The 27,154-nt window shown below is 41.7% G+C and overlaps 1 protein-coding gene across 3 annotated transcripts in view; it reads left to right on the top strand.

The window, feature by feature from the left end:
* The first annotated feature begins 20,615 nt into the window (after positions 1-20,615).
* PALS1 (protein associated with LIN7 1, MAGUK p55 family member) overlaps positions 20,616-27,154 on the top strand; it is a 58,138-nt gene continuing 51,599 nt past the window's right edge. For all 3 annotated transcript variants that reach the window (XR_011048032.1, XM_068399227.1, XM_068399226.1), the window contains exon 1: positions 20,616-20,753. The gene's annotated coding sequence lies outside the window, so the exon portion shown is untranslated. The remainder of the gene's footprint in view (positions 20,754-27,154) is intronic.

Genomic DNA, 27,154 nt, shown 5'->3' with positions numbered 1-27,154 from the left:
AGTCCCAGATGGCTGCTGAAGAGACTATGGGGTCTGCAGGTCACATGAGGCCCATTTGTGTGCGTGCATAAGTGTATCCAGTGCGGAGGCACCTGGAAAGACCAAGAATCCAGGATTAGCTACTGAGTGGACTCTGTGTCCAAAGCCAGCTACTGCAGAGACCATAATGTATGTGTGTGCGTGCACATGTGTGTGAGTGAGGGGTCTGTACCCACAACAGGAGTGGGGTTGCAGCCTCAGGGCCTCATATGTCCAGGTGCCAGCAACTGGGGAAACTGGGATCCAGGAGCCAGCTACTGGACAGACTGTCTGAGTCTGATGAAGGGATCCGCGTTGTATATGTGTCTATATTTCCCACTAATGGACCTTTGTCCTGATCAGCCAGAGAGGGGAACAGGCTGAGGCCATTGGTGCTGTCTATATGTGTTGTGTGAGTTTGTGTGAGTGCAGTGTATATGTGTTGTGTTTGTGTGTTGTACCAACTGCAAATACATGCTCAGCCTTGTTGGTTGGACCTGGGGGCATGAAGCTGCAGCTGCCTCACATCTATCAGGCTACTGGATTCACCCCACACCCCCTAAAAGCCATATAAAATGTGTCTCAAAAAGCTGACAGCAACATCTCTTACAATAGCTGATGCATTACCCTGAGACTGGGAGATGAAATGCATGTGAACACATTAGAGCGATGGGTGATGCAGAGGCACCTGAGCTAGCTGTCACTGTCCAAGCGAGCACATGCACATGGCCCAACAGAGCCTCATACTGTAATGCTGTCTTAGACGTGAAAATGTTATCCTGCACTACAAGAGTCCTTGTGGCTCTACGGCTTCCTAACACTGTCTTAGCTCAGATTTTCCTTGCTCTGGTATCCACATACCACACTTAGTGGACAGTCCAAACAAGGGCTGAGTGTATGTGTGTATTTGGGGTAGGTGGACTTGCACCTTCCATGGTTCAGGCAAGAGCTGTAGAGTCAGTCTCCTCCAGCTCACTTACGGGTGGTGGTGTTCACAATTACATTTCCATTGGATAGAGAGGGAAAGGCAATTCAGTTTTGAAAAAGGGCTTGTTGTGCTACACCAATGCTGTTTATCCTTCTCCAGCCATGTATATTACACAGCTGAAATCCAGCTGGGAAAGAAAAGCACCATTGTTTTCCATGCTGGATCAGAGTTGTCTTGTATAATGGAGAAAGCAGAAAGCATTTCTGCTGGACGTTGCTATATCAGTACATAGTATTATCAGACAGTCCAGAAACTGTCCTGTGGTGGGACCCACCTAAGCAAGGGAGGCTGTGTACCTACCCAAAGGAGGCTGTGTACCCACAAAGGAGATTGCACAGCAGTTCTTCAAACTGTCAGACAACATAATTCTCATTTTGCAATGATTCTGCTTCAACCAGCCTGGTGCTCAGTCACAGCCTGAACCCTGTTCAAGCACAAGGCTGAGTAGGAAGCAGCAGTGTTATCACATAAGGTGAAAAAAAGGAGTTAAGATCATAGGTTGATTATGACATCACCTAGCTGATCTAAAAGGTTACTCTGGAAAAAGAACATAAAGAGAGAAGCTAAAACTTACAAACCAGAGTGAGACACATGAATACAAGCTCCATTTTAAATTGGCTCATTAACCCTCAGGCCCTGAGTGCACCAATAGACCTTAACTGCCCTGACCAGCCTCATCTGGGACCTCCACCCCACACCCCCTGCCCATTGATCTGGGAGCTACACTTAAGCCCTGGCCTGGGCACCCAGTCCTTGTTTGAGTGAGGCTATAGGTGTATGTATTGCATGCCCTGACTCCCAGGTGGACTTCCTTGGACGTCCGTTACAGTTCTTCTCCAATCCTGCCTGCTGCTGCTCCTGACTGGACTCCTGGAACAGTCTCAGGATGGACTCCAGATCTGGTTCTGCACCTTTTCTTGTCTGTGCTTGTCAGCAGACTCTGTTACCACCATCCTGCTCAGCCCATTCACTTTGAATTCTGCAAAATTGGAGGACTATGCCTTGACTGTTGAAGGCAATGCCTCTGCTGAGGTCGTTCTTGGCTCCTAGCTCATCATTCCTCATGGAGCAGATCAACTCTTGCTGTTCCCTGGCAGCCTGCAAGGCACGGACAATACCTATGCAAAAATCTCTGATGTTACCATACCCTTAATATGCCTGTGTTACAAGTGAATCCAGGCTACCTGTTAATGCTACGCCCTGATGTAACCAAGAAACGGAATCGTTGCCAGGACTGGTGAGAGCACAAACCAGGTGATGCATTGTGACGCCAGCAGTGATGAGGCTGAGTTCTTCCAAACCACCCTGCCTGCCTGTTATGACAAACTTGCTGCCTCATGTACATGCATTCACGTACCAATTCTCTTCATATCATCACTCCTTAAAGAAACTCAAGCAGGGAAACCATTTCATCAAGAGCGTGCCTGATGATGCTGCCAGTCACGGATTTCTAGTGCTGGGAGAATTCCAGTGGGCACCGCACAAGGGACTAGCATGCCGATGTCCTCTCTTTTCTCTTCTGTGTAAGAAATGGATTGACCTAAGTGAAACAAGGTATGAATGGGAAGTAGAGGTGTACTACATCTATCTTTTTAAAAGCCCAGCAGTAGGGTATTTCTATTCTTCTTGGCACTTACTGAGCAATCATGAACAAATCACTTGATTTTGTACCTGTTTGGGTTAATAGAAATTAGCTGCTTAATAAAGATTTATGAAATGTAATTAATGAGCAGCCTTGAAATTTTTTTCCCCTCAATGGGTCAATAAATATTATGTTACTTATTCTCCAGCTTTTGTGTTAAAGTCAGCCTGGTCAGCTGATGGAGACTTTTTATTTCAGAATGTCTCCTAATTCCTGCCCTCTTCTTGACTCCTGACAAAAACATATGTGAACCAAGAGGTACAAATATAGAAGTCACCATCTAGCACTGCAAACAGCCCATGGGTTTCTACTGTTATTTGCAAAGTATGTCACTATACTCATGTGAAAAATACATCAATGAAAAATATAATCTTAACAGTGGCAAAAAAAAAAGATTGCTTATAAACAAGAACATACTGAAGTATAGAATAGCGTGTGCAAAGTAGTGTTTATAGGTTCACAGGCCCTTTTTTCCTTCAATAGTAAAAGAGGAGATGAGCTCTAAGCAAGCCTTACTAAGTTCCCCTTTACACTTGAGATTGCATGGTCTTAAAAATGTGTTTGGGGGGAGATGTTCTGGTCTTTAGTAGTATAATAAAACCTATCAGGAAGGATAAAGTTTGCTTCTTTTCATAAACATCAGGGAGTTTTTTAACATATAAGCCTTTTGTCTCTATTCCCTTTAACTTGTAAATTTATTTTTGTTTTGTGGATAGGCAAAATGAATAGCAAGTTTGATTTTACAAGCATCAGTTCGAGTCAGACGTCCACTATGGGTGCCCTTCAAAGACTTCTTAGCCAAGGAGAATATCCTGCTTTTACCTCTGCTCCCATCTTCGAGAGCAAGTTTGTCCAGGTAAAAAGTCATTCAAATGCAATCATTCGGCATGCTCAAGATAAAATTACTTGCAAAGATCACCCTTTTTTTTAACTCCCTCAGCTCAACAGGTATTCCTCACTCATTTATTCTAACTATTCCTATTCTCTGTTTACTACACACATATGGATATAATGTTTCCTTTCTCCTATAGACTCATTCTGCTCACACTTTACAGGCAGTCGTCCAGAAACCCAGCAACAGCAGTTCTGCAAATTAGAGTAGGAGGACAAAAAGTGATGTTTTCACACTTCGTTGTCAGCCCCAGCTCCCTCCTGTAGCAACGGCTAGGATTGTTGTAGCAAATTTCTGGTTCTGTGCTATCTCATTAAGGTTTTTAGCTATCAGTGTCACTTCAACCTAGCCTAAATGGCAGCAAGTCTTCCCTAGAAAATCTCTCCCACTTGCAACTTCCAGTATCCTTGCAGGCAATATCACTACCCTGCCTGCCCTTTACCCTAAGCACTGGCCAAAGAACCCTGCAAGACTCTGGCAACGCTCTACACTCCTACAATACTGCATTCACAGTGTGTCTGAAACATCTGGATTCTATCTACATGATGCATCGTCTCCCCTGTGTTTTTCACAGGATTTCATCACCTCACTTTGTGATAATTGCAACATCCTTTGGTCTTGCCTTGATTAATTCAATCTTGCCTTGTTGATACACATGCAGAATGTTAATTAACTACAAGTCTCTGTTTTCAAGGTACTTTATGATTTATCCCTGCTTTATTTATCAGACCTCATTTACTATCAAGGAGGCAGTTGCCCTAACCAATCAATCCAAGAAAACAGCTCCATCACTGACTCATTTACATTAAAATGAAAAAAAAAATAGCCTTTGATCTTTTTTACATAGTGTCTCTCACACTTGGGAGGAGATTCTACTAGATATCCACAAATCTAATGCACTGTCCTCCCTCAAATTCCTTCTTAGGACACACTTTTTCTCTGATGCCTATCAAAACCAAACCCTGACAATGGTACATAACATGTGATTCTATCACACTTACATACTTATTCTTACCTCCTTGTATTTTCTCATTTTTCTCTTTCTGTAATTTCATGTCTTACACATAGACTACCTGGGATCTTTTTCCATTCTGTGTTTGTACAGCACCTAGCAGGGTCCTGGTTCGTAACTAGGTCTCATTAATATCACAGTAATGCTGACAAAGACAGTGAATCATCAGAACAGAGTGACTCTTCCATCATGTTTACACTAAGAGAAATTCAAGACAATGGTGCTCAAGAGGTTTCTGACCACAGCAATCAGATACCCAATGATGGGGACTACACAAGGGCCAGTGATTTCCAGTCCTCCTTTATCTTTATTAAACATCTTTTCTCTCTTTTCATTCCTGTCTCATTATTCCATATTCCCCTCTCTCTTCACCAACCCAGCACATAAGCTCTAGGGCCCTCAAGCCCTAGTAGTATATTCTCTGAGAGATCATATGGCAAATGTCAGTACTGATGGGGTTTTTTTTGGTTCAGGTTAATCGAGGAGGGCAACCAATTTCTGTCCATAACCAGCTCAGCTGCGTGACCATTGGCATCTGTGCTGCCAATCCCAGTTCACCAATGCCCAATGTGATGCTGGTAGCGCGTGAGGTGCCCGTGTCCCCACAGGAAAGTATGACAAACTTCTGGAAAGTTTCAGAGCAGCCACACCATGTGGAACAGCTAGAACTTACCAGGTCAGTTAGCACTGAGAAGCGTCAATTATTTCTTTGAACAGTAAATAAGCAATATGAATGTATTTCCCATTTCCATACAGCGGTTTCCTTCTTTTAAGGGTCAGTTTGTTAACAGACCTCATATTTGCACTGACTCTTTGTCCCAGCACTAGCACAGTAAGTTAGGAGAATCACTTAAGTTTAAGTACACACCTTTAGGCCTCATTCCGGTCATCATTTCAGGCCAACACTACCCACATGCCTATCGATAGATGATGACTAGGAATACTTAATAAACCTCTTTCTAAATGTATCAGAAGCAGGAAGCTGGTAGGAAGATTGGGGTACAGGATTGTCAGGCAATAAGGCAGTGGAATAAAGGCATTGTAAAGAAGACAGCTTCCTTTGCCTCTATTCGGTGCACTGCTGCCCAGGCATTTCTTCCATAATCAGCTAGAGGAACTCATAAGAATAGTGTCCAAATCCACTTGGCATCTTCTTCCTATTCCAGTTTCTCACTTTCAGCCTTATTCTATCTGTAGGTCTGACAGACACAGTATCTTCTTTGAGAGGAATCTCCACTTGTACTTAATGATGAGTTTCCCATTTTTTTACAGGCTCTTCCCCTTGAAGCTTGTGGAACTCTCTGTCCACAGCACAGATAAGCATCACCTCATGTTAAAATTAGTAAATGGCCGTTGCTATTATCTAGAGCTCTGTGCCCCACCAGACCAGCAACAACACCTATTCCTCCTGTGGCTGCAGCTCATCTCTCTCCTGAAACCCCCAGAAAATACCAGCAATACCAAAGTCGATGTAAAATCCAAGGATTTTGGCGGGTGTCACAAGAAAGCTCCCAGCCCAAACAACCCACCAGAAAATGTGAGTCTTGAGCAAACAGATATCAAAAGTTCAATCTGACCAATCAGAAAGTATCACTTGTGCCAATGTTCTTTACTATGTCTCAAGTCAAAGTTTTTGTATGCTTTGAAGGAGATACAGTTCTGTTTATCAAAATAGCTTGCTTGTTGTAAACTCCCTACAGACTTTCAGGGCAATGGGAGTGAGGATGCTAGGCACACCATAGCCCTGATAAATTTTTGTGAATCAATAAATAGCATACTACTTATTGTTCAGTGTTTAGTTTTCCCTCATAGCTGGGGGGATGTTCTTAGATGGTTCTTTTTGAATGAATTCCACAACTCACTGGAAAAAGTCAAAGAAGGAAAGACACGGCACAGCTGAGACCCGTGCAGGACTGACAACTAATAAGCAAAGAGGGCAAAGGCATTTGATCCATTCAAAGGACAGAAAGAGAAAGTTCTTGAGGGAAATGCTACAGCTGGCAGCCAGACAGGCAGAAGGCAGCTGCTCTCTGTAGCTAAGAGAGAAACAAGAACAGTGAGGGTCAGCGAAAATGCTTCAGGAGGTCCTAAAGAGAATATCACATACAGAAATTTCATTAAAGCACAGAAGGGACCTGTTACCTCAGTCACACTTAGGAAGGAACTTGGATGGTTAATGATGCTGCTCAGCATCATCTAAAGCTATTCCCCTAAGTTCCAAGCAAACAACATTTTGTCAGCACAGGCATTCATGAGTCTTTTGTTCCCACTCAAGCCAACCCAGCTCTCAGCCAAGCAGAGGCACAACCAGAGGGAGAAGAAAAAAAACACAATCACATAACCAGTGCTCAGTGCTGCACATCCATCTTTTCTCTGCTCTCAGGAGCTCCCATCTTCTCCTTGGCCATGGGTAGCAGGGAGAAGGATCAACTCGGTATACATACAGCAGAAGAATTACAGGAGGACTAGAGAAAATATAATTTTTGAGAGAGGAGAGAAATGTGGGAGATTATTTTTTCAAGAAAAATCAGTGATGGGGTAAAGGGATGACTGAAGAAAATCTAGGGGAAAACCAGCATATTCAGATTAGATTTGCAGAAAGTATAGGACTCAGATTTGGCTGAAAAATCTGCACAACCTCATCCCAAAATCATATTGGTTAAGAATGCATAGGTTGTTAAGAGAAAGTAAGTATAGGATTTATAAAATTTCTTAATCGGTATTTTCCTGCTTCAACTGTCCCTACATAGCGACACTCCTGGGTTTTCTGCTTTCTCTCTTATCTGATGTCAAAGACTAGATCCTTGTGCAACCTTCTGGACATAAGCTGGCCTGACACGAATGTCAGCTCCTGCATGTACAGCAGACATTACTAGTGATTTAATATACTAAAATCATGCTCCAGACCTAGAATCTCTATTTTTCTTTGCAGAATAGATGTCTTAATTTTTCCAGTCACATGTTCATCAGTGTTTCAATGCCTTGAGATGTTGGCTGTCACTCACTATTGACTTTTCTATTGACAGGTTTTAAGTTTGGATTTTCCTTTGCATTATTACATCATCCCTGATCTTTTCCTGTTTAGCTAGAAAGCTGTCTCTCTGCACATGAGAGACTTACAAGTATCCTTGTCTCAGCTACTTGAAAGCAGGAGGCTTAGAAAGATTTTAGTAGGGACCAATCTCAAAATCTGGACAGGGGGAAGAGCAAAGATCTTATCTCAGCTTCCAAATATGAGCAAAAAGAGGAGAATAACCTGGAGATATAGGAGTCCTGGACATGAATCAGATGCAAAGAACTTTGAGGCAAAGCCACAAACAACTCTCAGAGGTTAAGCTTTGGGACCCGTTACTCCTTGATGGACTGCGGAGTCACCTCTAGCCAAAGTTGTGGGCCAATAATCACCAACAAATTGAGAATGTAGGAGAAACAGTAGTCTCTCTTCTAGGTAAATATATCACATTTCCTATGGATGTTCTGTCTGACACCACTTTATAGCAGAATATTCAGTTTATAGGGGACTACTACACAGGAAATCATCGCAAATTTCCAGTTGTGCTGATCAGCTCTGTGCAGAGCTCTTTTTTATGTCAGTTGCTACTGTATTGGTCAATCTTTCCTTTTTTTCTTCAAGAGGAACAACCCACAAGATGTGCGTAACCCCAAAAGAGAAGAAGTTGCTAAACAAACGTCCCCCAACCAAGTTCCCCTCTCAGGTACAGTGGGTCCCACAGAAGAGAGTGGAAGGAAAGGGGAAGCCTTCCACAGGTTCCTGAAACCAACCGGGAAAGAAAACACCATGCAGTCAAAGAATATAGGTCCTCTGGATACAAAGAGGAGCAAAAGCACAGAAAAGAAGAAAACTGGGTAGGTATGTTTGGAAAATTAATCTGATATACTTAGTTTCTGCTGCTGACTTCAAAAAGTAAAATGGGTCATATTTTTGTCTTCAGAAAATATATTATTGCAACACCTTTTCAGGATTACTGCGGTTTTCCTAATATCTTAATGGATTAGGAAGCTGAAGAATACAGGGTGGGGTTTCCAAGTATCCAGACTTCGGTTTCTCAGATGTTTAGGGGCTTTTGAAAGACCATTCCCCCTGTCCACCCTTCTACCCCCTGGGGTCACAAAGATGGGCAATCAAGCAAAAGTGCATGAATGTTCAGTGACTTAAGTGCTAGTGGTCTCCTTGAATGCTGAAGGCTCTGTATACAGGCAGCTTTGATTTAGACGCCCAGTATATGAGGGAATCATATAGCATGGGGCAAACTCACTGTTTCCTTTCTGCCCAGAACCAGTGACATGTCCTGGCACCAGAAATCTGTCTTTTCTATATCTCCTTCACTGCCATATCCATCCTGGCTTGTGCAGGAAAGCAGCAGATTTTTTTGTGGTCGTATTGCGCAAACTAGGCAAGCAAAAGTTAGGTGGCAGATGAAAATGAAAACTTGTGTCACTTACATGAGCATCTGCATGACAACAAAGAAAAAGACTTCAACACAATCACTACTAAAGCTACACCTAGGCCCTAAGTGATGTGTTCAGATGTGCGCTATGTTCAGATGTGTCATGTATGTGGAGTCTATAACATTCAAATATCTCTATGTGTTAGTGTGCCTGCACTTCAAAACAAGGCTTACTACATCATTTAGCAATATATGTTTCTACTGCAGAGAGAAAGAGATTAAAATAGCACCTATTTAATACTGATCCTGGTATATAAGGATATTACTAGGGTAAGACTTGCTCCTGAGTTTGTTGGCAATGGCATAATGTTATTTTTCCTGAAGTTTTTTTTTTAGGACAAACACAATGAAGCAAAAAAGTGGAAAAACATTTCAGACGTCAGGTATGACAGTTTTCCCCATATTTACTCACTTCCTCATTGCTATTCCTACTTCAATAATAGATGAGAGAAGCTGATAAATGAGATGAGAGAAACAATATATATATTGCTATTCCTAGTTCAATAATAGATGAAACTTCATGAGCTGGGAGTTCTTTAGAACAAATATTCCTATGTCCACATTGCCAATAGATCAACACTTGTATGGCCATGTTATTAGATGGTAACCTGTGCTCACTCCCTGCTGTGATGACGTCTCACCTTCCAGGGTCCAGGTTCAGGTTTCTTCTAGGAAGGCCTTGATGTTTGACTTGTTTGGCTGATGGCAGCCATTGCAACTTCACTGCAAAATCACATAAAATACAGGACAGTGGAAAGGGTGAGAAAGCTGCATGCCTAGGACAGTTCAAAGAGATAATGTTGGCCCATACCTCCTCTTCTGGTGTGCTGTAAGGCTTCCCAAAAACCCATGTCTGAGCACGAATTTACATGCAGATAGTGTGTTTGCCATGTCCTCAAGCATGAGGTCCGGACTGATGTTTCAAGCAGAACATGGACGCATTTCGGAACACTCTCCACAATGTCATGTTGGGATTAGCATTAGCGTCCTTTCTGACATCCTGCATTTCTGCACAAATCTCTACAGAATATCCATCTGGAACAAGCAGGCACCTAAAGACAGTCTTTATTAATGTTCACAGTTCCTCTTGTTTATACTTCTCCATTTCTTGTCAGTGATTAAACACTGTTATCTGTGCCTGCCAAGGTATGACAAAAACTGCAGCCACTTAGCTTATTTATGTCTAAACTTGTGATCATCCTGCATGTGAATCAATCAGTCTCTTGAACAAAACCTTTTATGGTACAGTCTTCCTTCCTCTGCATACTTCTCCATTTTGCTAAGTCACAAAAGTTTGAATGAACTCTTGTTCGATCAATCTCTTTTTTTGTGAACATGATGCTGCTGTGTGCTCCTCTTTGTAGCTGGCCAGTGGGCTGCATGCAATCCATTGTCCTAATTGACAGTTGGTGATCTTAACATGATCTACACGACTTCAAAGGAAAAGTAGTTTGTTTTATGATGTGCTCTCATTTAACTGCTTTTCTCAATTTTTCTGTGTGCACACATCTCTCCGTCCACTAATACATGTCTACCTGTCTGAAAATCTTGTTGCATCTCTCTACATACATTTTGGTACATGAATAATTTTTAATATCTCATTGTCATGTTCTTTTTCACTCTCTTCCTCTCTTACCAGCCATTCATTTAGAAATGGGGGTACTGACAGAGAGTAATGGGCTATGAGGAGATATAAATTAGTACATGCTCAAGAACTTATTTCAGCACTCCACATTAAATGGAGACAAATAATGACATATTATTTAATCAGCAATAACAAATTTGTGCAAAGTACCAGATTAATTATACTCTCATTTCTAATTCATTTCCTGCTTTGTAAAATAGTCTGACATACATATAGTGCTAAAACACCTAACATACTTTATTGAGGCTTAGTGCTACAATATTGTATTTCTTGTGATTTTATTGTGAAAACTGTAATAATAGAGAAGTAGTGAAGCAATCAGAACAGAATGCTTCATATATTTTCCCATTACACACATACAACCATCATATCATTCAGAAAAAAAAAAAAACACCTGTCTTGACAAATCCAGTGTTTGGATTGTTGTATTGAGTGAAGGGGATGTAGGGACCTGCCTATTTATTTCAGTCACTTCCCCTCTAGAGTTTTGTCCCCATTTTCTATTCTGTATAAACAATTACTTTTAGATATTAATTTTGTAGTAATATATTTGCAGTGTATTTTCTATAAGGAAGAAAAAATAGCTGATTGTATTTCCCATCGTTTTTTCTGTTACCATCTTTGCTTCTTTCTCTGTGTCTAATCGTTCTTTTCTCCCAGTCACTCACAGGTTTTCAGCTTTACATCTGATCAGCTTTCCTGTTCCTTTTCTCTAGCTCTAGATTATTCTTTCTCTCACTTTCCTTGTTCTTTCAACTCTGCTCTGTGCCTCTTCCTCTTTTTAAATGGTGCCTTCCTCCAAAGACGTATTCATCCTCCTGTGCAATTGTCTCCCCTCTTTCCCTTCATTTTCTGATCATGCTTCTCCCAGTCTGCATTCTATTAACTCCTGAATTTGCCATATTAAGGCAAAGGCAGCGTGTGTTCTTCCTGGGCTTACTTAGACCTGCAGATTCAGTTGTCTTCTCAACCTGCCAATCAGCATTCAGTAGAGAATGGAAATGATCTTCACACACCCCCAGGCAGCTGAGAAGTATGACAATATCATGTCAACTGATACCAGCTATGCACAGGCTTTTCACACCTCTCATGTGTTCTGCAAGGACTAAAGATTATTTCTGCTGTGAGGTGAATATGTGAGACAGCTTGTAGGAGGGACTGAAGGAGAATAGCATGGAAGAGAGTGGGAAAAGGCCAGTGTGGAATACAGAGCACAAATTCTAGTAAACTCCCCACAAAGGCAAATCAATTCCCTCTGGTCGATCTTTCTTCCTTCATGGTTCTTGGTGTATGTTTATCTTCTGTGTCCTTTTCCCTCCTTTGATTCCTTGTGCTTCTTTTGCTGTTTCATTCTCTACTTTCCTGTGCTGTTTTCCTCATGCTCATCATGTTTCTTTTCAGGAAATCAAGAGTGGCAGTAAATCAAGTAGGCTGCTTCAAGTAATATCCCGGGCGATAGTCAGTAAGAAGGAATAAAAGAAAATAAAGCAAAGCAACCTGGACATCTGATGCAGTTGGAACAAGGAAAAGATGTACACATTGAAGAAAAAATTCCCCTGCAGACTTCAATTCCATTCATAACCTCTTACTATTGTACAATTAACTATTACTGAAATACAAACTCTGCATTCCTCTGTATTAGTTCACAACTAGCAACAACAAATAAATTCAGATCCTTGGTAGTGGAATCTACATTTTTCATTGACTGAGACCATTTTTTCAGGGAGAAGATTTGTAGTTTGTAGCAGAAGGCAAAGAAATAGACACTTGAATTAACTTTCTAATACCTGACTGCGGCTTACACTTTTATATAGGGTCAGGAAAGCTTCTCATGCAAACAACTTTCAGAACATTGCAGGGGGACAAGTGATAGAAAGCAATATCATGTAGTGGGCACAAGATCATACTAACACAGGTTTTATTTCTGCCAGTGAACTCCTAGATGAATGTGGGCAAATCACTTTTCTTTTTCATTCCTCGGCTTCTTCATTTGTAGAATGAGGATAGCCAGACCTCTTTTGAAAATCACCATGCAAGGTACTAATGAGAACAATTATATAAGGATTTGGTATTGTTGTTACTGTTGTTATTATTATTTAGACACTATAAACATTGCTATCCTATTGGAATACATAGCAGCATATTTGCCAGAACATACTTGCTGAACTACAAGGCATATAGCATTAAGCAAACTAAATATCTGCTGCTGCTCTTGCTACCTGTCACTGGGACATTTCTGTGTAGTTTACAGCATGTGCAGTATTTTACTGAAGTTCTGAAGCATAAGTTCTGCACAAGCATAGCTAAGCATGGAAGATGGAAGAATCAGTAGGCTTTCCTCCAAATGCACACAGAGGACACACATCATTCACAGCTTCCAAGGAGACAAATGCCAATCTAATTTTCCTTGAGAATATAAATTAACTGAATACTCTTTGAGGGCAGCCCATGTGTAACCAGATTCCAGTCTAGGATGCCATAAGAAACAAGTGGTGGCAAATTCAAATTCTAGATATCATCCAAAATGTGAACAAGAGTGAAATACCATTCAATATAACTGAAAATTCCAATGTTATTTTCCACGGTGAAAAAAATTTCTAGATTCTGTTTATCAAAAGAGCAAAGTAGCAATTACTGACAAGGAAGAAACTTTCAGGCAATCCCTGAGAAAATGGTTGTACAGCATATTTTCTGCTCAAGGGACAGTAAGCACTTGAATGATACATTATTTATGAAGTGCTGTCATCCACTAGAAGAAAAAACATAAAATACTGCAGAATAAGGATCAGTAACAGTATCTTTACTATAATCTATAGACAGACTGGCTGCAGATGCTTAACATCAGTGACTTCACATTAAACTTACACACTAGAAATGAAGAAGATGAAATTAAAATTTTAGAATGGTGGAAAATTGATGATACCTATTTTGAACATTCTTAAATAGAGCATGCGCGTTCAAAAGCTGTATGCATTAATCAGAAACAATCATTTTGCTAGTACAGAGGTAATAAATATGACTGATTTCATATCAAGATAAGCTGCATATACTACATAACATAGAATGGAATGCAATAAATTAAAGATTTAATTAGGGATACCTCCCTCATAAGCTAAATACTATGTCTGGAGAAGCATTACACACTACCTAAGAAAAATTTAGTTTGCAGCCAAACAACCTGCCAATGCATAAGGCCACCACAGATAACCTAGTCCTAAGGAAAATTTAAAATGCATCAAAACAAAGGGATCAGGTGTCCAAGCACATTTTGAGAGGAGCAGTTTTCAGAAGAGAAACAACATAAATGAGTTACTCTTTTGAATTCTCAGAGCTGAAGTGTTGTTAAGTAAATGTATTTGCCCCAATTATATGCATTTGTCATAACAGAAGACAGGCTGATGAGCCAGGATGGAAGAATTAATAAAATACATCCACAAAAACTTACTTATGCTACGGTAAATGGGACAAAGATGCCCACTGAAGTTCATGACAGTTGTTCTGAAGTCATTAATGTGGCAATGTGACTCTAGCGTAATTACGACTCTTGAGCATTGTGTTTCTCTTCACTGACTGAACAAGTAGATATAGTCCTTTACCTGCAGAAAGCAGGATTAGGCTGAGAACATACTGTGCTGCCAAAAATAGTCACTCTTACATGCATAGTACGCCAACCTGTTGCCCCGTTGACAGACCTTGAAGAGACAGGGTGTGACAAAGAACTGCTGCACCGTGCGAATGGAACTACTATTCAGCCTCAGTTTACTGGAATCCAATCTAAAAAGCTCTCAGTCAACGCTGCAAAGAATAAGCAACTTCAGAGTATTGTGTTTCCCAGGCTACAACGCTGAGAAGAAGGATGAATTGCCTGCATTGCAAACACAGTAAAAAATACCTCTTAATTGCTGTGCCTGGAGCAAAGAAAAATAACTCAGCATGGATGCTTCCTGGGTTGCATACCAAAACAGTCTTATACTGAGCTGATTCAGTAGACTGGTATGCAGTGTTGGCTCAACGAGCCAACACAGTCTATCAGCTCCTCTGAAAGAAAAATTACTGCTGGGAGAATGGCAGTCACTGAAGATCCTGCAAGCAGTAGAGCTACCAAGCATAATGTGTTTGACTACACTTTTTAGGAAACATTGCAAAATAGAGAAGTATTTACGCAATATATTCCAAAGCAGTTTTTGCAACTTTCTATCAAGATGCAGATTCATGAAAACGGTATAGAATTGTCACTGCAGCTTATAGATTTATCCAAGGATAATGAAGACCATCCGTATAGCTCCACGTAGCTATGTGGAAATGATTATTCTGTTAGTATTAAAAAAACTTCTTTCTTCCTTAAAGATGATTGTGTAGCTTCTATTGCTTTCTTAGGAAAGGTAATTAAGTATACCAGGTTTGCTTATGGCAATATATGAGAAGAGTATTTTGGTGCTATCATTTATAATTAATTTTCACAAATCAAGCAGCTATGCTTCCTTTGCTCAAGAGGTGGGAATGGAAATCTTTTGGCATCTTATATTTTTGACTGACAAATATATAAAGCTTAAGCTTTCCACTGCAGCGTTATCAGATAGGAGGGTCTTGTCATTGACATAATTACCACTACTAAGCTGCCTTTCAGCAAAGATGATCATACCTGGGGAGAATCTAAAAACCACAAATGTCTTATTTCATTAGGATTTACCACCTAAGTATTTTCCTTAGGTGGTATCAACTGTTGAAACTTCTGTTGGTTCTTCCTGTTGGTTCTTCCCCTATTTTCTCACAGATCTGTGAGTTATCTCATGGGTTTTCCTTTCTAATATATTTATGTACATTTATAAGTATACGAAAAGAAGCTCCACAGAGCAAAAAGAGTAGAACTCAAAAGTGGCTTTTGCCTTCTATTCACAGATTAAAACAAAGTAATCAAACTGTCAGGTAAACCCTGTAAAAAGCATGTGCAAGCTGACAATAAGGCAGGTTAGCACTAAAATCCAAATAAAATCCTGTCTTGACTATGAGCTTTAGGATACATCTAGCCTCCAAATGGCAAGTCAGGGGAGAACAGAGTGCATTGTGATACAAATTAATAATTGTTATAAATAGCAAAGCAGGATTTTGTTTTCCAGAAAGACTTAAATATGTACTTTAGGTCCTTACAGATTTATTCAAGATCAAACCAAAGATGGAGAGTTGTGCAGAGGAAGGCACACAGAAGACTGCAACAATATCAAAAAGTCAGACAGGTACACGATCATAAAGAGAGTAACATACAAAAATAAGAAGAAAGTACTCAAGGAAGAACAAGAAGCAGCAAACAGATATAAAGAGCCAGATAAGGTAATCACTAATTTGAGTATAACTTAATAGGGGAAGAGAAAACAGTGGCAAGAAAAGGTAACTTTTATTCTCTGTTATTTTTCTGGACTAAAAATAGTGCCCCAAACTGTTACATTAACAACCTCACTTCCAGCTTGAATTTGGGGCACCCATCTTCTGGGAATGATTCCTATTTCTGGGCTTAAGACCCCTCATTGAGAGATAAGTAGTACTGCCAGACTTGAGACCTCACTTCTGGAGATTAACTTTTTTCTACAGCTGAACTTCTGTTGGGTTTATGACTCTGTTTGTAAATACTGTGATCTTACTTGGAGTTGTGCAGTTTCAGATCTGAAGGATTAAGGAGTGGCAGAGGACCCTGTTTCAGCCACCCAGATGAACATGAATGCAAAATGTAATTATTGGACAGGCAGTAAGGAATAGTTCTAGATGCTATCAAGGAGAAAAACATGACCATATTTGTTTCCTTGGTATTTGTTGTCCTAGTTCAATGAAGGCTGAAACTAAATTGGATTGTCATATTAATTTCAAAATTCATGGTTTCTGTTGCTGGGTTGTGGTGGCCAAGAGATATTTTTTTTTCTTGCTTAATGCACAACTTAGCTTCTGGACTTCTGTATTTTGCAGTCGTCTTTGAAACACTAGATATTGAACACAGCTAGCCCTACAGGTGGACTAGTACTACTGTGACATTCTTTCAGATGGCTGTTGCATGTGCCCTACTTCGGGTTAAAACTATCACCAGATTTGTAGTCAGGAGACATCAGTTTGCTATAAATCAAACTGGAAAGACCACTGTGAGCTGTTGTCATTTCCCCTCCAACACAGGGAGAATATATAGGCAAAGTCTGAGCAGGAAGGAGCTCACTTTCATTCATATTCAGTTAAAGGTAACATTTAAATGTGATTATCCAAGATATAAGCTATCAATATCGAAAAGCCAAGGGAAAAATCCCTGTGAAGTTCTCAGAGACAGGAGGAAAAGAGTCTATTTAAATAGATGCCAGACATGAAAGCAGAGAGATAAAAAGAAGATGAAAAGACAATTTCTCAAAACTTTGCAAGAATAAAAGATCAAGAAGGAAAGGGTAATCAAGATAATAAAAAAAAACAACACACACACACAAAAAAAAAAAACACCAGCAGAAAGGTCAAGAAAGAGGATGGAATACAGACTGACATCAGGCAGGCAAGAATTCTTTAGGACTGCATAAAAAAATATTTTGGCAAATAAAGAGGGATGACACCAGCTTGGAAGGGATCCAAGATGAAGTTGGAAGGGAAAGTACATCTGTTGTAGAATGGATATTCAGTGAGTTTAGAGATAAAGGGGAGGAGAGAAATGGGGTGGACAGATGGGGATTAGTTCTCCTCCAGCCTTCACTGACATAAGCACTGTGGCTCTTCTGACAGAGCATTCCTTTTTTGTATCAGTCTGTAGAACCACTCCTGGACTGTAAAGCATAAATTCAGTTACACAGTGACATAAAAGGGAATTTTTACCTAATTCTTCTGTGATTTTTCATTCCCCCTCCAGAGGGCAATGGTTCCAAAGAAAACATTCTGTCCCATGTTAGGCTGATGCCTCAGCTTGAGTCAGATTTTTTTTTCTTTTCCATTGATTACAATCAGTCAGATTTGGATTGATCGACGGTTATAACAGCACCTTGCTGTCAAACAGTGACACTGATTTATGTCAAATTTAATTCATTAAAGATGAACATCTTTGTTAAAAAATACTGTTTGTGGGATGAATGCATCAACCTTAAAAAGAAGGATTTTCAATAATTAAGTTGCCTAAATACATCGGTTCTGTAGCTGCAAGCATGCTTTAATGTTCCCATAATCACTGATAGTAAAATCATAGAAAAATAATCTCTAAAATAAAAATGTTCTAAGATCCAAGCTCACAAAAGGTATCACCTGGATATTTCTTTTCAGTTCCTTTCTGCTTAAAGATAATCATTGAAAACTTTGAAGAAGAGATGGAACAGCATGGTTTATAGTACTTTGGTAATTTTCTTATTTCCTTTAGGAGCTGTCTTAGCAGATCCTCATATGAAAAATCAGTCAGCTAAGACAAAACAAAGGAAGACTAAAAGCTTTGATCTTCCCAATCATCTTTCCATTGTCCTTCCTCATTGTCCTGTTTGCCTTCTTTCTCTGAATCTATTCTTTTTAATTTGCATGTTTTGTTAAATTCAAGCCAAAATGCTGATTTTTCTCACAGCAATTTTTGTGTTCTCAGCATACCAACAAACAGCACCCACAAGGCAAAATAAACCATTGGATCTGTCCATTTAAATTGCTATCACAATGATTTAAAAAAGAAAGGTTATCTGGGTCTTTACCAATAATGCTTCTGATCCTGTGCTCTCTTGTGAAACGTTTTCAGGTATGACAACTTCTTGGCCTGACAGAGTATTTCAGTCTGTTGGATAGAATTAGCCAAGCACACCTCATTCAAGCATCTTATGAATGGATTTGCCAGCTGGGCAAGGGCTAATATTAGGGTTTGTGAAAGCTAGAGGGAGGAGATTGGTTACCAGAGAAACAAACAGATCTTTAAGCAGATATATCCAAGAGATATCCCAAGCTCAGTCTTAACCTGGTCTGGTAACCCCTTCTGGCAAAAGATTAAAACTTCAGCTACAGATATAAGAGAGTAAAGGAGGGAAACAGAAACTGTAGAATTGGTGTGAATCCTTCTCTGCTCTGCAACAAATTGCACAACATATTGAAGAAAATTCCCTTATCCTGGTTTAAAAACTGGCTACCAGGCATAACGCAAACTGGAGGCAATGAGATTTTCTGTGAGAGGAAGGAGAAATGCCGTCAGTTGAGAGAAACTGTAATCGGAACTTACGGGGTTTTTCATCTGTTTGTCCAAAACTTGGATGTAGAAAACACAGCGATCAGTTTGGATGAGGGTGACAACGGTGAACAGCAAACTGGTGAACCTAGCTACTTTTTGCAGCCATTATATCTTCTAGGCAAACATTGTATTTTAAAAAATTCTTTCTGGATCTCAGGTCCTTTGCCAAAGAAGTTTGTAAAAAAAGGTTCATGTGAACTTTCACCATTTTCATATGAAGGTGAAAAGAACCATGATTGGTGCTGCTCATACCAGTGGCATGTTTTCCCTCCATTTTTATTTCTGAAATCAATAATTCTGCAGTACGCCAATATTTGTATTTCTTGCAGTGCTGCAGTTTTGCTCACTTGATACAAAGACCCTTGGTACTGGTCGGAACAGAAATAGCTGGTTAAATGCAGTTACAAGGCATTGCTGCCCTGAAAACAGCAAACAAAAAGACACCCTGGTGAGTTCCAGCCACAGTGTGAAACGGTGGAAAAAGGTAGAATGCTTTCAGTTTTCTCTGCAGGTAGCTGGGCAGGACATATGTTAGTGTCAGGTCAGCTGGCCTTTTCACACTGTGAGAAAAGAAAACCATGGGATCTGGTTTTGGGACTTATAAAATCAGACTGTGTGTCTATCTTTAGAACAGATCCAAAGAAAACATGGTATAGGGTAAAATTATAGGAAGTTGAAAGTCTGTGTCTGGATTTCACTGAAGAATGATAATAATACAGATAATAATACAGATAATAATACAGATCTATAAATGGTTAAACTGAAGCAAAGGAGAGATGGACTAAAGCTGGTATCTCTTTAGGACTTTTTAGTGATCTAAGCCTTTTTTTCTGGTCTTGTTATGTGGAACACTTATTTTAATGCCTCAGGCAATGATCTAGGCAGTCTAGGCTGAAAAACCAGGGGTGGGAATGCAGCTTTCAGCTCAAAGTCAAACTAAACTGCAGAGCTGAAGATATGTTACCCTGATCCTGCAAAACACAGCCATGGATACAAATAACGTGGTAAAACTACTTTTAATGTCCTGTTTGCTTCCTTCTTCCAGACACTGTGTTCTGGGTGCCTTCTGTGCCTCAGCCTCCCTCTGCTCTCCCAAAGGCGGACTTTCAGAGAGTAAACATTTTTTGTCCCACAACAGGCCCAGCCTGGATGGCGTTTTCAAGCTTGGGTTGTGGCTTCGGCAGCAGTACAAGGAGAATGGTGGGATGACAAGGAGGGTGGAAGAGAAAGGGGCTGCAGTGGCGTGGAGTACCCAGGGCACACGCCAGCCGCAGCAGGCAGCAGGGGAGTGGGCAGGAGGAGGCAGCTGGAGGTGGGAGAGCAGCAAGGAGCAGGCCGCAACCCAGGCAGGCAAGCCAGCTCCGTTCAGGGCACAGGGGCTCTCGTGGAGGTGCCTCTCCAGGGTGCAGATAGAGCTGTGGTAAAGAGATGGGACATGACTAGGGGAGGATGGAGACACGGGAACAGCGCCATGCCTTCTGTGTCCTTCCCGGCCCCGCAACGAGGGCTGAACAAGGCCCCTTCCCGCCATCCGCCACCACGGCCGCCGCCGCGGGGCAACCCCGCCCCTCCCGCCAGCAGAGGGCGCGCGCGCTCAGCTGGCCCTTCCCCGCACGCGGCCAGGCGGGCGGCCGGTTGTGGGGCGGTCCCGCGCCTGCGCGGCTCAGCAGGGCGAGGCGGGGCGGGGTGGGGCCTGGGGCCGGCGCTAGGAGCGGGCAGGGGCGGGCCGGGCCGGGCTTGGCGGCGGTTGCGCAGCTCTGCGGGTGCTGTGGCCGGGTGGCTCCGCGGGCTCGACGAGGAGGCGCCGCGGGGTGCGGGCGACCGTGCCGTGACTTCCAGCCGGCGGCTGGGCCGGAGCGTGTCAGCGGCGGCGAAGGGAGGACGGTGAGCGCGGTCCCCGTTCCCGCTGCCGGCGTGCGAGCAACAGGTCCCGCCGCGGAGCCGCCAGCCGCGGCCCGCTGGGCAGCCTCCCCCGCAGCCACGGCGCCCGCCCAGGCCTGGGGGTCCGGCCGGGCCGGGGCCGAGCGGGGCGGCGGGGCCGAGCCGGGCTCGGCGGCTCTCGGGGGACCGCGTCGGACCCCGCTCCCCGCCAGGCGACGGCCCGGGCTGTGCCCCGGCCGCGGAGCCCGGTCGGGAGGGGCGGCCCTGGCCGCTGCGGCTACAGGTGCCTGCGCCGCGGGGCGCCCGGAGCCGGCGCGGCTGGCGGGAGCGTGGGCGGTGGGGGGCGCCCAGCCGGCCCCCGGGGGGCTGCCCCTGCGGCTCCCCTCCCGCGGGGCTGCCTCCCGGGCAGGCGCTGCGAGCTGCGGCCCAGGAGTTGTAAGAAAACGCTCCCGTGCTTGGCCGTGCGCTTTCTCTGCGCGGTTGTAGGGTGTGTGTGCTGGTGTTTTAACGAGGGGGGAAACTTAAGGTTTCCCCCTGCTGCACTTCTGATCTTCTGGCGGTTCTGTGACGAGATAGATCGCTTTGTACTGATTTATGAAGCTTTGCAGGGTTAAGTTAAAGTGGGTGGAATATGAGCGACTTCCAGTGTTGTTTATGGTCAGCGATAGTTAACGGACGTCCTGGCTCGGAACTACCTCGTTTTCAGAAAGCCTGGGCTCATCATGTTCTGGTGGCGGTGGCGCTTTCCTGGCGGAGGGACCGAGTCCGTGTTGTGGTAGAGACTGTACAGACAAGCAACAAAGAACACTCCGAGCTTCGTAAGACAGATTGCACAAGAAAATTAAATTAACTTGTATTTGACCTTTTTGAAAAATACTGATATTAAAAAAAAATCTCTCTAAAATAATAATAATGTTCTTGGATGTCTCACGAGGGGCAGATTCCTGAAAAAGAACTTAACAAGGAATAGGGTGTCAGCTAGTGCTGTGAGGGTGTTTTCTTTTAAAAGGTGATTCTTAAAGCCTCTACAATGGAATTATTGGGCATAAACTAGCTCCATAGGTCACTTACTAGAACAGAACACTTGTGTTCTATGTAAGTAATGATATACTGATAACTGCAATTAAACTTCTAAGAAGTGACTGATGGTGGTCTTTTTCTAAGTGGCTGTTGCTTCAGTGCACAGCTTTGTATGCCTTAAAGGGACCTGTCTGTCTTTTTGGAGGATTGAGGTGTTTTTCCTGAATTTGTCAAAAATAGCATATCTTTGAATTGTCTTTAACTAGGTATCTGAGCCTGCAATCTTTTGATTTTAGTGTGTCCTCTGCATTTTCACAAACAGTACATCTTTTTTTTCTTATAATCATCTTAGAGCTGTTATTACAAATCTTAAGTGTTCAACACTTTAGAGTCTGGCTGTTTCATGTACATATGAACTGTTTTCCAACATGCTGTGATCCAGAAAAGTTCAGTATTTCACATGCTAGAACTGCTCAACTAACGGTTAGCATTGTAGATGTTTTAACAAGGCATCTTATATTTGTATTGCAGCACTTTGTGAAGCAGCGTACTAGAATGTTAAATTTAATTAACAATACTGTTAATAAAGTAATACAGAGTTAAATGTTAATACATAATCACTTAACTCTTTTCAAAGTAGTCTTTCAGATTTTACATCCTTCCAATGTGTGTCATATTGCCTTGCAATCTATGGAATGTCAGTGGGTGGCAATTTTTGCTATATAGAATTAGGTAATGGTAAATATGGTAGTTTTACTTAGTTTTTATTAAATTTCCTTTCAAAAGTTCTGAACTTACTGGGAAATAACAATATTTCTTCACTCGGCTGATATAGCTGCCTTAGGAATCTGCAGGAGTTACTTGGGCCATTGAGGGGTGTCTGGGCATCTTTAATTACCATGGCAATATGTGATGTGAAGTAGTAAAAATGCAGTGTAGAGGTTAGCATTCGTACAGAGGGTTGTGGACACAGAAAGCTTAATGTTGTCTGAGGTTCGTATGCGACCAATATTTTCCCACGTAAATAATTATATTTTCATAACACTTCCATTTGCTGCTTTTTAATTCAAATCACTTGCTATAGTTTGAAGTTGCCAGGCTTTAAAAAAACCCTACAGCATTTTGAGATGCAAATTCTGTTACGGTGTCTCCTCAAAGACTGCATCTTAACATAAAATGCTCAGTTGTAACTGCCTATTTCAGCTACTAATTTTTTTTTCCAGTTTGCACTTTTGATTAAGTGCATTCCTGTTAGTGTTGGGCTTTTAGAACACTGAAGGCTAAGATTTCGAACAGCCTGCTACTTCTTAGATAACAGGATTCATATTTAAAATTCTTAAATGTTCTAGCAACTGTCTCTTTTTTTTTTAAATACTTTCTCAATGTGACAGGTAGTGTTGCAGAAAGGCTTGACATTACAGTATTTGGAACACTAGAGTAATTACTACTTTGGTCATTCATCAGAAAACCTCAAGACTTTTTGTAAATACTCATTAAATACTGCTGTATTGTTTTCCTTTTATTAATGGGCAAAGAGAGGCATTTGTATATTTGAAAAGGTTTGCTGGTGTGTCTGTGATAGAAAACTCATTTGGTGGAAACAGTTTATACTGTGGTTTAAAATGAGGTATGCTGGCAAAATTATTTTTCTAGTACAGTTATCTACTTTGGAGCTTTCTTCAATACGGCAATTCTGACAAAAGTATTTTATGTACTCATCCTCCTTTCTGCCTATGACAAAATGTTTTAAGTGTAGTTCATGCTAAAGTATGAAGCAGAATGCTAAGCCAAAAAGGAAATTATAACTACGTAAGTAGTTTGTATACCAGGGTATTTTAATGTAACTTTTGGATTTTGTTTTTTTCTTTTTTTAACCAGAGGTGATAAACTGTGTATGTCTGTTGGTAAAGACTTGTTTTTACACTGCAAGGGTGTCTAGTTGCGTAGTAATACATAGCTGTGTTGGAAGAAAAAAACACTGTAACTCTCAAAGCTTGCATCAGTTAAATTAGAAAGCAAACAGAGATACCATTAGTAATGCACAATTGTACAAGGAAGGCTTCTATTCTGTGAAGCAGGAAACACAGCAAGGCCTAATCTTGCACACTTCTTTTTGGGCAGAAAAAGGATGTGATGTTGCATTTCTTTACAGATAGGTAAATGATTTGAGTACCTGCCCAGTATGTTGAGTTCTGGGTTCAAATCCCTCTGCTTTTTGGGGGAACTTGAAACCCCTGTGTGTCAGTTCCCAAAGGGAATGCCTTAACTGCTAGGCCACCAGGTGTTTGGGTGTGAGGTGCATCCAGGCACCAGCCAGTTTCATTCTTGAGGAGTAATGTTCTCTTGGGAAGGGAGTGAATGGGGTATGTAGCCCAGAGACTGGCTGGCAAGAAGCATGATCAAGTACAAATTGATGATATGAACCCAGATCTCTTTGTTGCAGGTGAAGTGTTGAAAGAGTAGATGAGAGGGATTTTTTTTTTTGTCTCCTAGCATGGTGTGAAATTCTGGAGACTTAAATCTCTGATCTTTATGTTTATTCTTGGCTGACTTGGCCAATTTCTACTCATGTTGAGTATTAAATGTTTGAACAACATCTGTAATGTGCCCTTTTCATTGTAGAGCAGAGCTTGGTTGCTTATCTGTGGGTTGTGGAGTCTAGTAGGTGGCATGGCGTTTAGATTCTCTTGTGGATCTAATTCTGTTTTCTTATGAGATGCCAAATAATTAGATACAAAAAAGTATTTGTTTCAACACACCTATAATTATTATCTGTTATATAAAGATCACCTCAGTGCCTTGTGTTTACTTAAGTGAGTTGCCTGTTGCATCATGTATCTGTTCTGGTTGGCCATAATTGTCTTCTAAAGAAAAATAATGAGTAAGAAATAGTTAATGTGATTTTACGTTAACATTTTTAATACTTGGTTTTGCCTCTAGTCTTTCATTTTTTAAATTTCTTCCTTAGGATTAGAGAAAAGGCTTGACAGTTGTTGCATGTGACAGTGCAGCTCATGGTTGTTAATCATAAACTTTAGTGTCTGAATTCACTATACTTTATCAGCATAGAAAATAAACTCCTCCTCTCCCGCAAAGTTCTAACAAAATAATAGATAGCAATTCTGGGAAAAGGTAGTTCTTAAGAAAAATAAGATAGAAACCAAACTGTAAGTTTCATTCTTGTCTTGTGTCAGGGTCCATGTTCTGGGGAAACTGTTGGAAGGTCATACTTGGTTATTTGGCCATAACAGATGATTCAGAAGACTGAGACGGGTTTTTTTTTTGTGGGGGGGTGGAACCGTAGTTTAGAACCAGGAACAATTTCTGGTAAGGATATTTTAAAAGTGATAGGACAGTTAAGTCCTTTATAACCTTATAACCTTTACAAAAGGTATTAGGAGTACTCAGGTGTGGTAATAGTCAGTATGTTAGCATCTAAAGCACATACCTGTGTACGTGCATCAACTGCTACATGAATAGTCAGTGTGAATTATCGTATTTTCATAGTGTGAAGTTGTTCAGTGGTATGTTCAAGCTCTCTAGAAAGTTGGATTTAGCAAAACTAAAAACCTTTGATAACCGGGAAGTGCCAGTGCAACCTCAGCAGCTGCTCTTTGGCCTGGCAATGGCACTGGGAGGTGGCTGAATGCATTCTGAGTCTGTTTCCAAGGACAGGTGTACGTTTTTAAAGTCAGGAAGGAGAGGCTGGAAAAGAATTATTCATTTAGGTAGCAGTAGTGTTGAGTGGAGTTCTGAGTACAAACCTGTGGGATCAAAGGAGGACAATGTATAATACTAGTGCCTAAGAGAGTCACTTCTCATTTCAACAGTGTATTATAAAGATTGCCAGTGATATATATGTGAGCTGCTGTTAGCAGTGTGATGGCATAGGAGTGACTTCCATTTAGTGAGGTGTATATGAAAGAGTAATGAAACTTTAAAAGTTCACCTTGTTCAAGGCTGAAGGCAGGTAAAATATAACTGCTGTGGTGTCTTGGTAAAAACACTATTGAGAGAAATTACTTCACTTTTGATGTTTCCCATCACCTGTCTGTTTCCCTGGAGCCAAATCTTCATCTTGGTTTGGGTGGCAGAGAAATCAGCAGAGTCAGCTCTCATCTGAACAGTCAAATGTAAACCCAAGTGTTCTGTTAACTGGGATGATCTTCACAATTAAGGTCAATGAAGGTAGTATGCTTCGGTAATGCCTTCTATTAATCACTTATTTAGAAGCTGGTCTTCAGTGTGGCAGATGAGAAATCTAGGGAGGGAAGCATGTTTGTCTGCATGGTGGTTGTGGTACTGAGTTAAATTCTTCAGCACAGCAGATATCATGACAGCTTTTTCTTTAGAATGTGATACCTCTGTCCCACAGCATCCTCGCAGCTAAACTGAGGGAGTGTGGTCTGGATGATCGGGTAGTGAGGTGGATTGTGAACTGGCTGAAGGAAAGAAGCCAGAGAGTGGTGGTCAATGGGACAGAGTCCAGTTGGAGGCCTGTGTCTAGCGGAGTCCCTCAAGGGTCAGTACTGGGACCAGTTCTATTCAATATATTCATTAATGACTTGGATGAGGGAATAGAGTGCACTGTCAGCAATTTTGCTGATGACACAAAACTGGGAGGAGTGGCTGACACACCAGAAGGCTGTGCTGCCATTCAGAGAGACCTAGAGAGGCTGGAGAGTTGGGCGGGGAGAAATTTAATGAAATATAACAAGGGCAAGTGTAGAGTCCTGCATCTAGGCAAGAACAACCCCATGTACCAGTACAAGTTGGGGACAGAGCTGTTGGAGAGCAGCGTAGGGGAAAGGGACCTGGGGGTCCTAGTGGACAGCAGGATGACCATGAGCCAGCAGTGTGCCCTTGTGGCCAAGAAGGCCAATGGCATCCTGGGGTGTATTAGAAGGGGTGTGGTTAGCAGGTCAAGAGAGGTTCTCCTCCCCCTCTACTCTGCCCTGGTGAGGCCGCATCTGGAATATTGTGTCCAGTTCTAGGACCCTCAGTTCAAGAAGGACAGGGAACTGCTAGAGAGAGTCCAGCGCAGAGCCACGAAGGTTATTAAGGGAGTGGAACATCTCCCTTATGAGGAGAGGCTGAGGGAGCTGGGTCTCTTTAGCTTGGAGAAGAGGAGACTGAGGGGTGACCTCATTAATGTTTATAAATATGTAAAGGGCAAGTGTCAAGAGGATGGAGCCAGGCTCTTCTCAGTGACATCCATTGACAGGACAAGGGGCAATGGGTGCAAGCTGGAACACAGGAGGTTCCACATAAATATGAGGAAAAACTTCTTTACAGTAAGGGTGACTGAACACTGGAACAGGCTGCCCAGAGAGGCTGTGGAGTCTCCTTCTCTAGAGTCATTCAAAACCTGCCTGGACACGTTC

Source organism: Nyctibius grandis, chromosome 4 (assembly GCF_013368605.1).
Source record: "Nyctibius grandis isolate bNycGra1 chromosome 4, bNycGra1.pri, whole genome shotgun sequence".
Classification (NCBI taxonomy): domain Eukaryota; kingdom Metazoa; phylum Chordata; class Aves; order Nyctibiiformes; family Nyctibiidae; genus Nyctibius; species Nyctibius grandis.
This window is presented reverse-complemented; position numbering and strand designations above follow the sequence as displayed.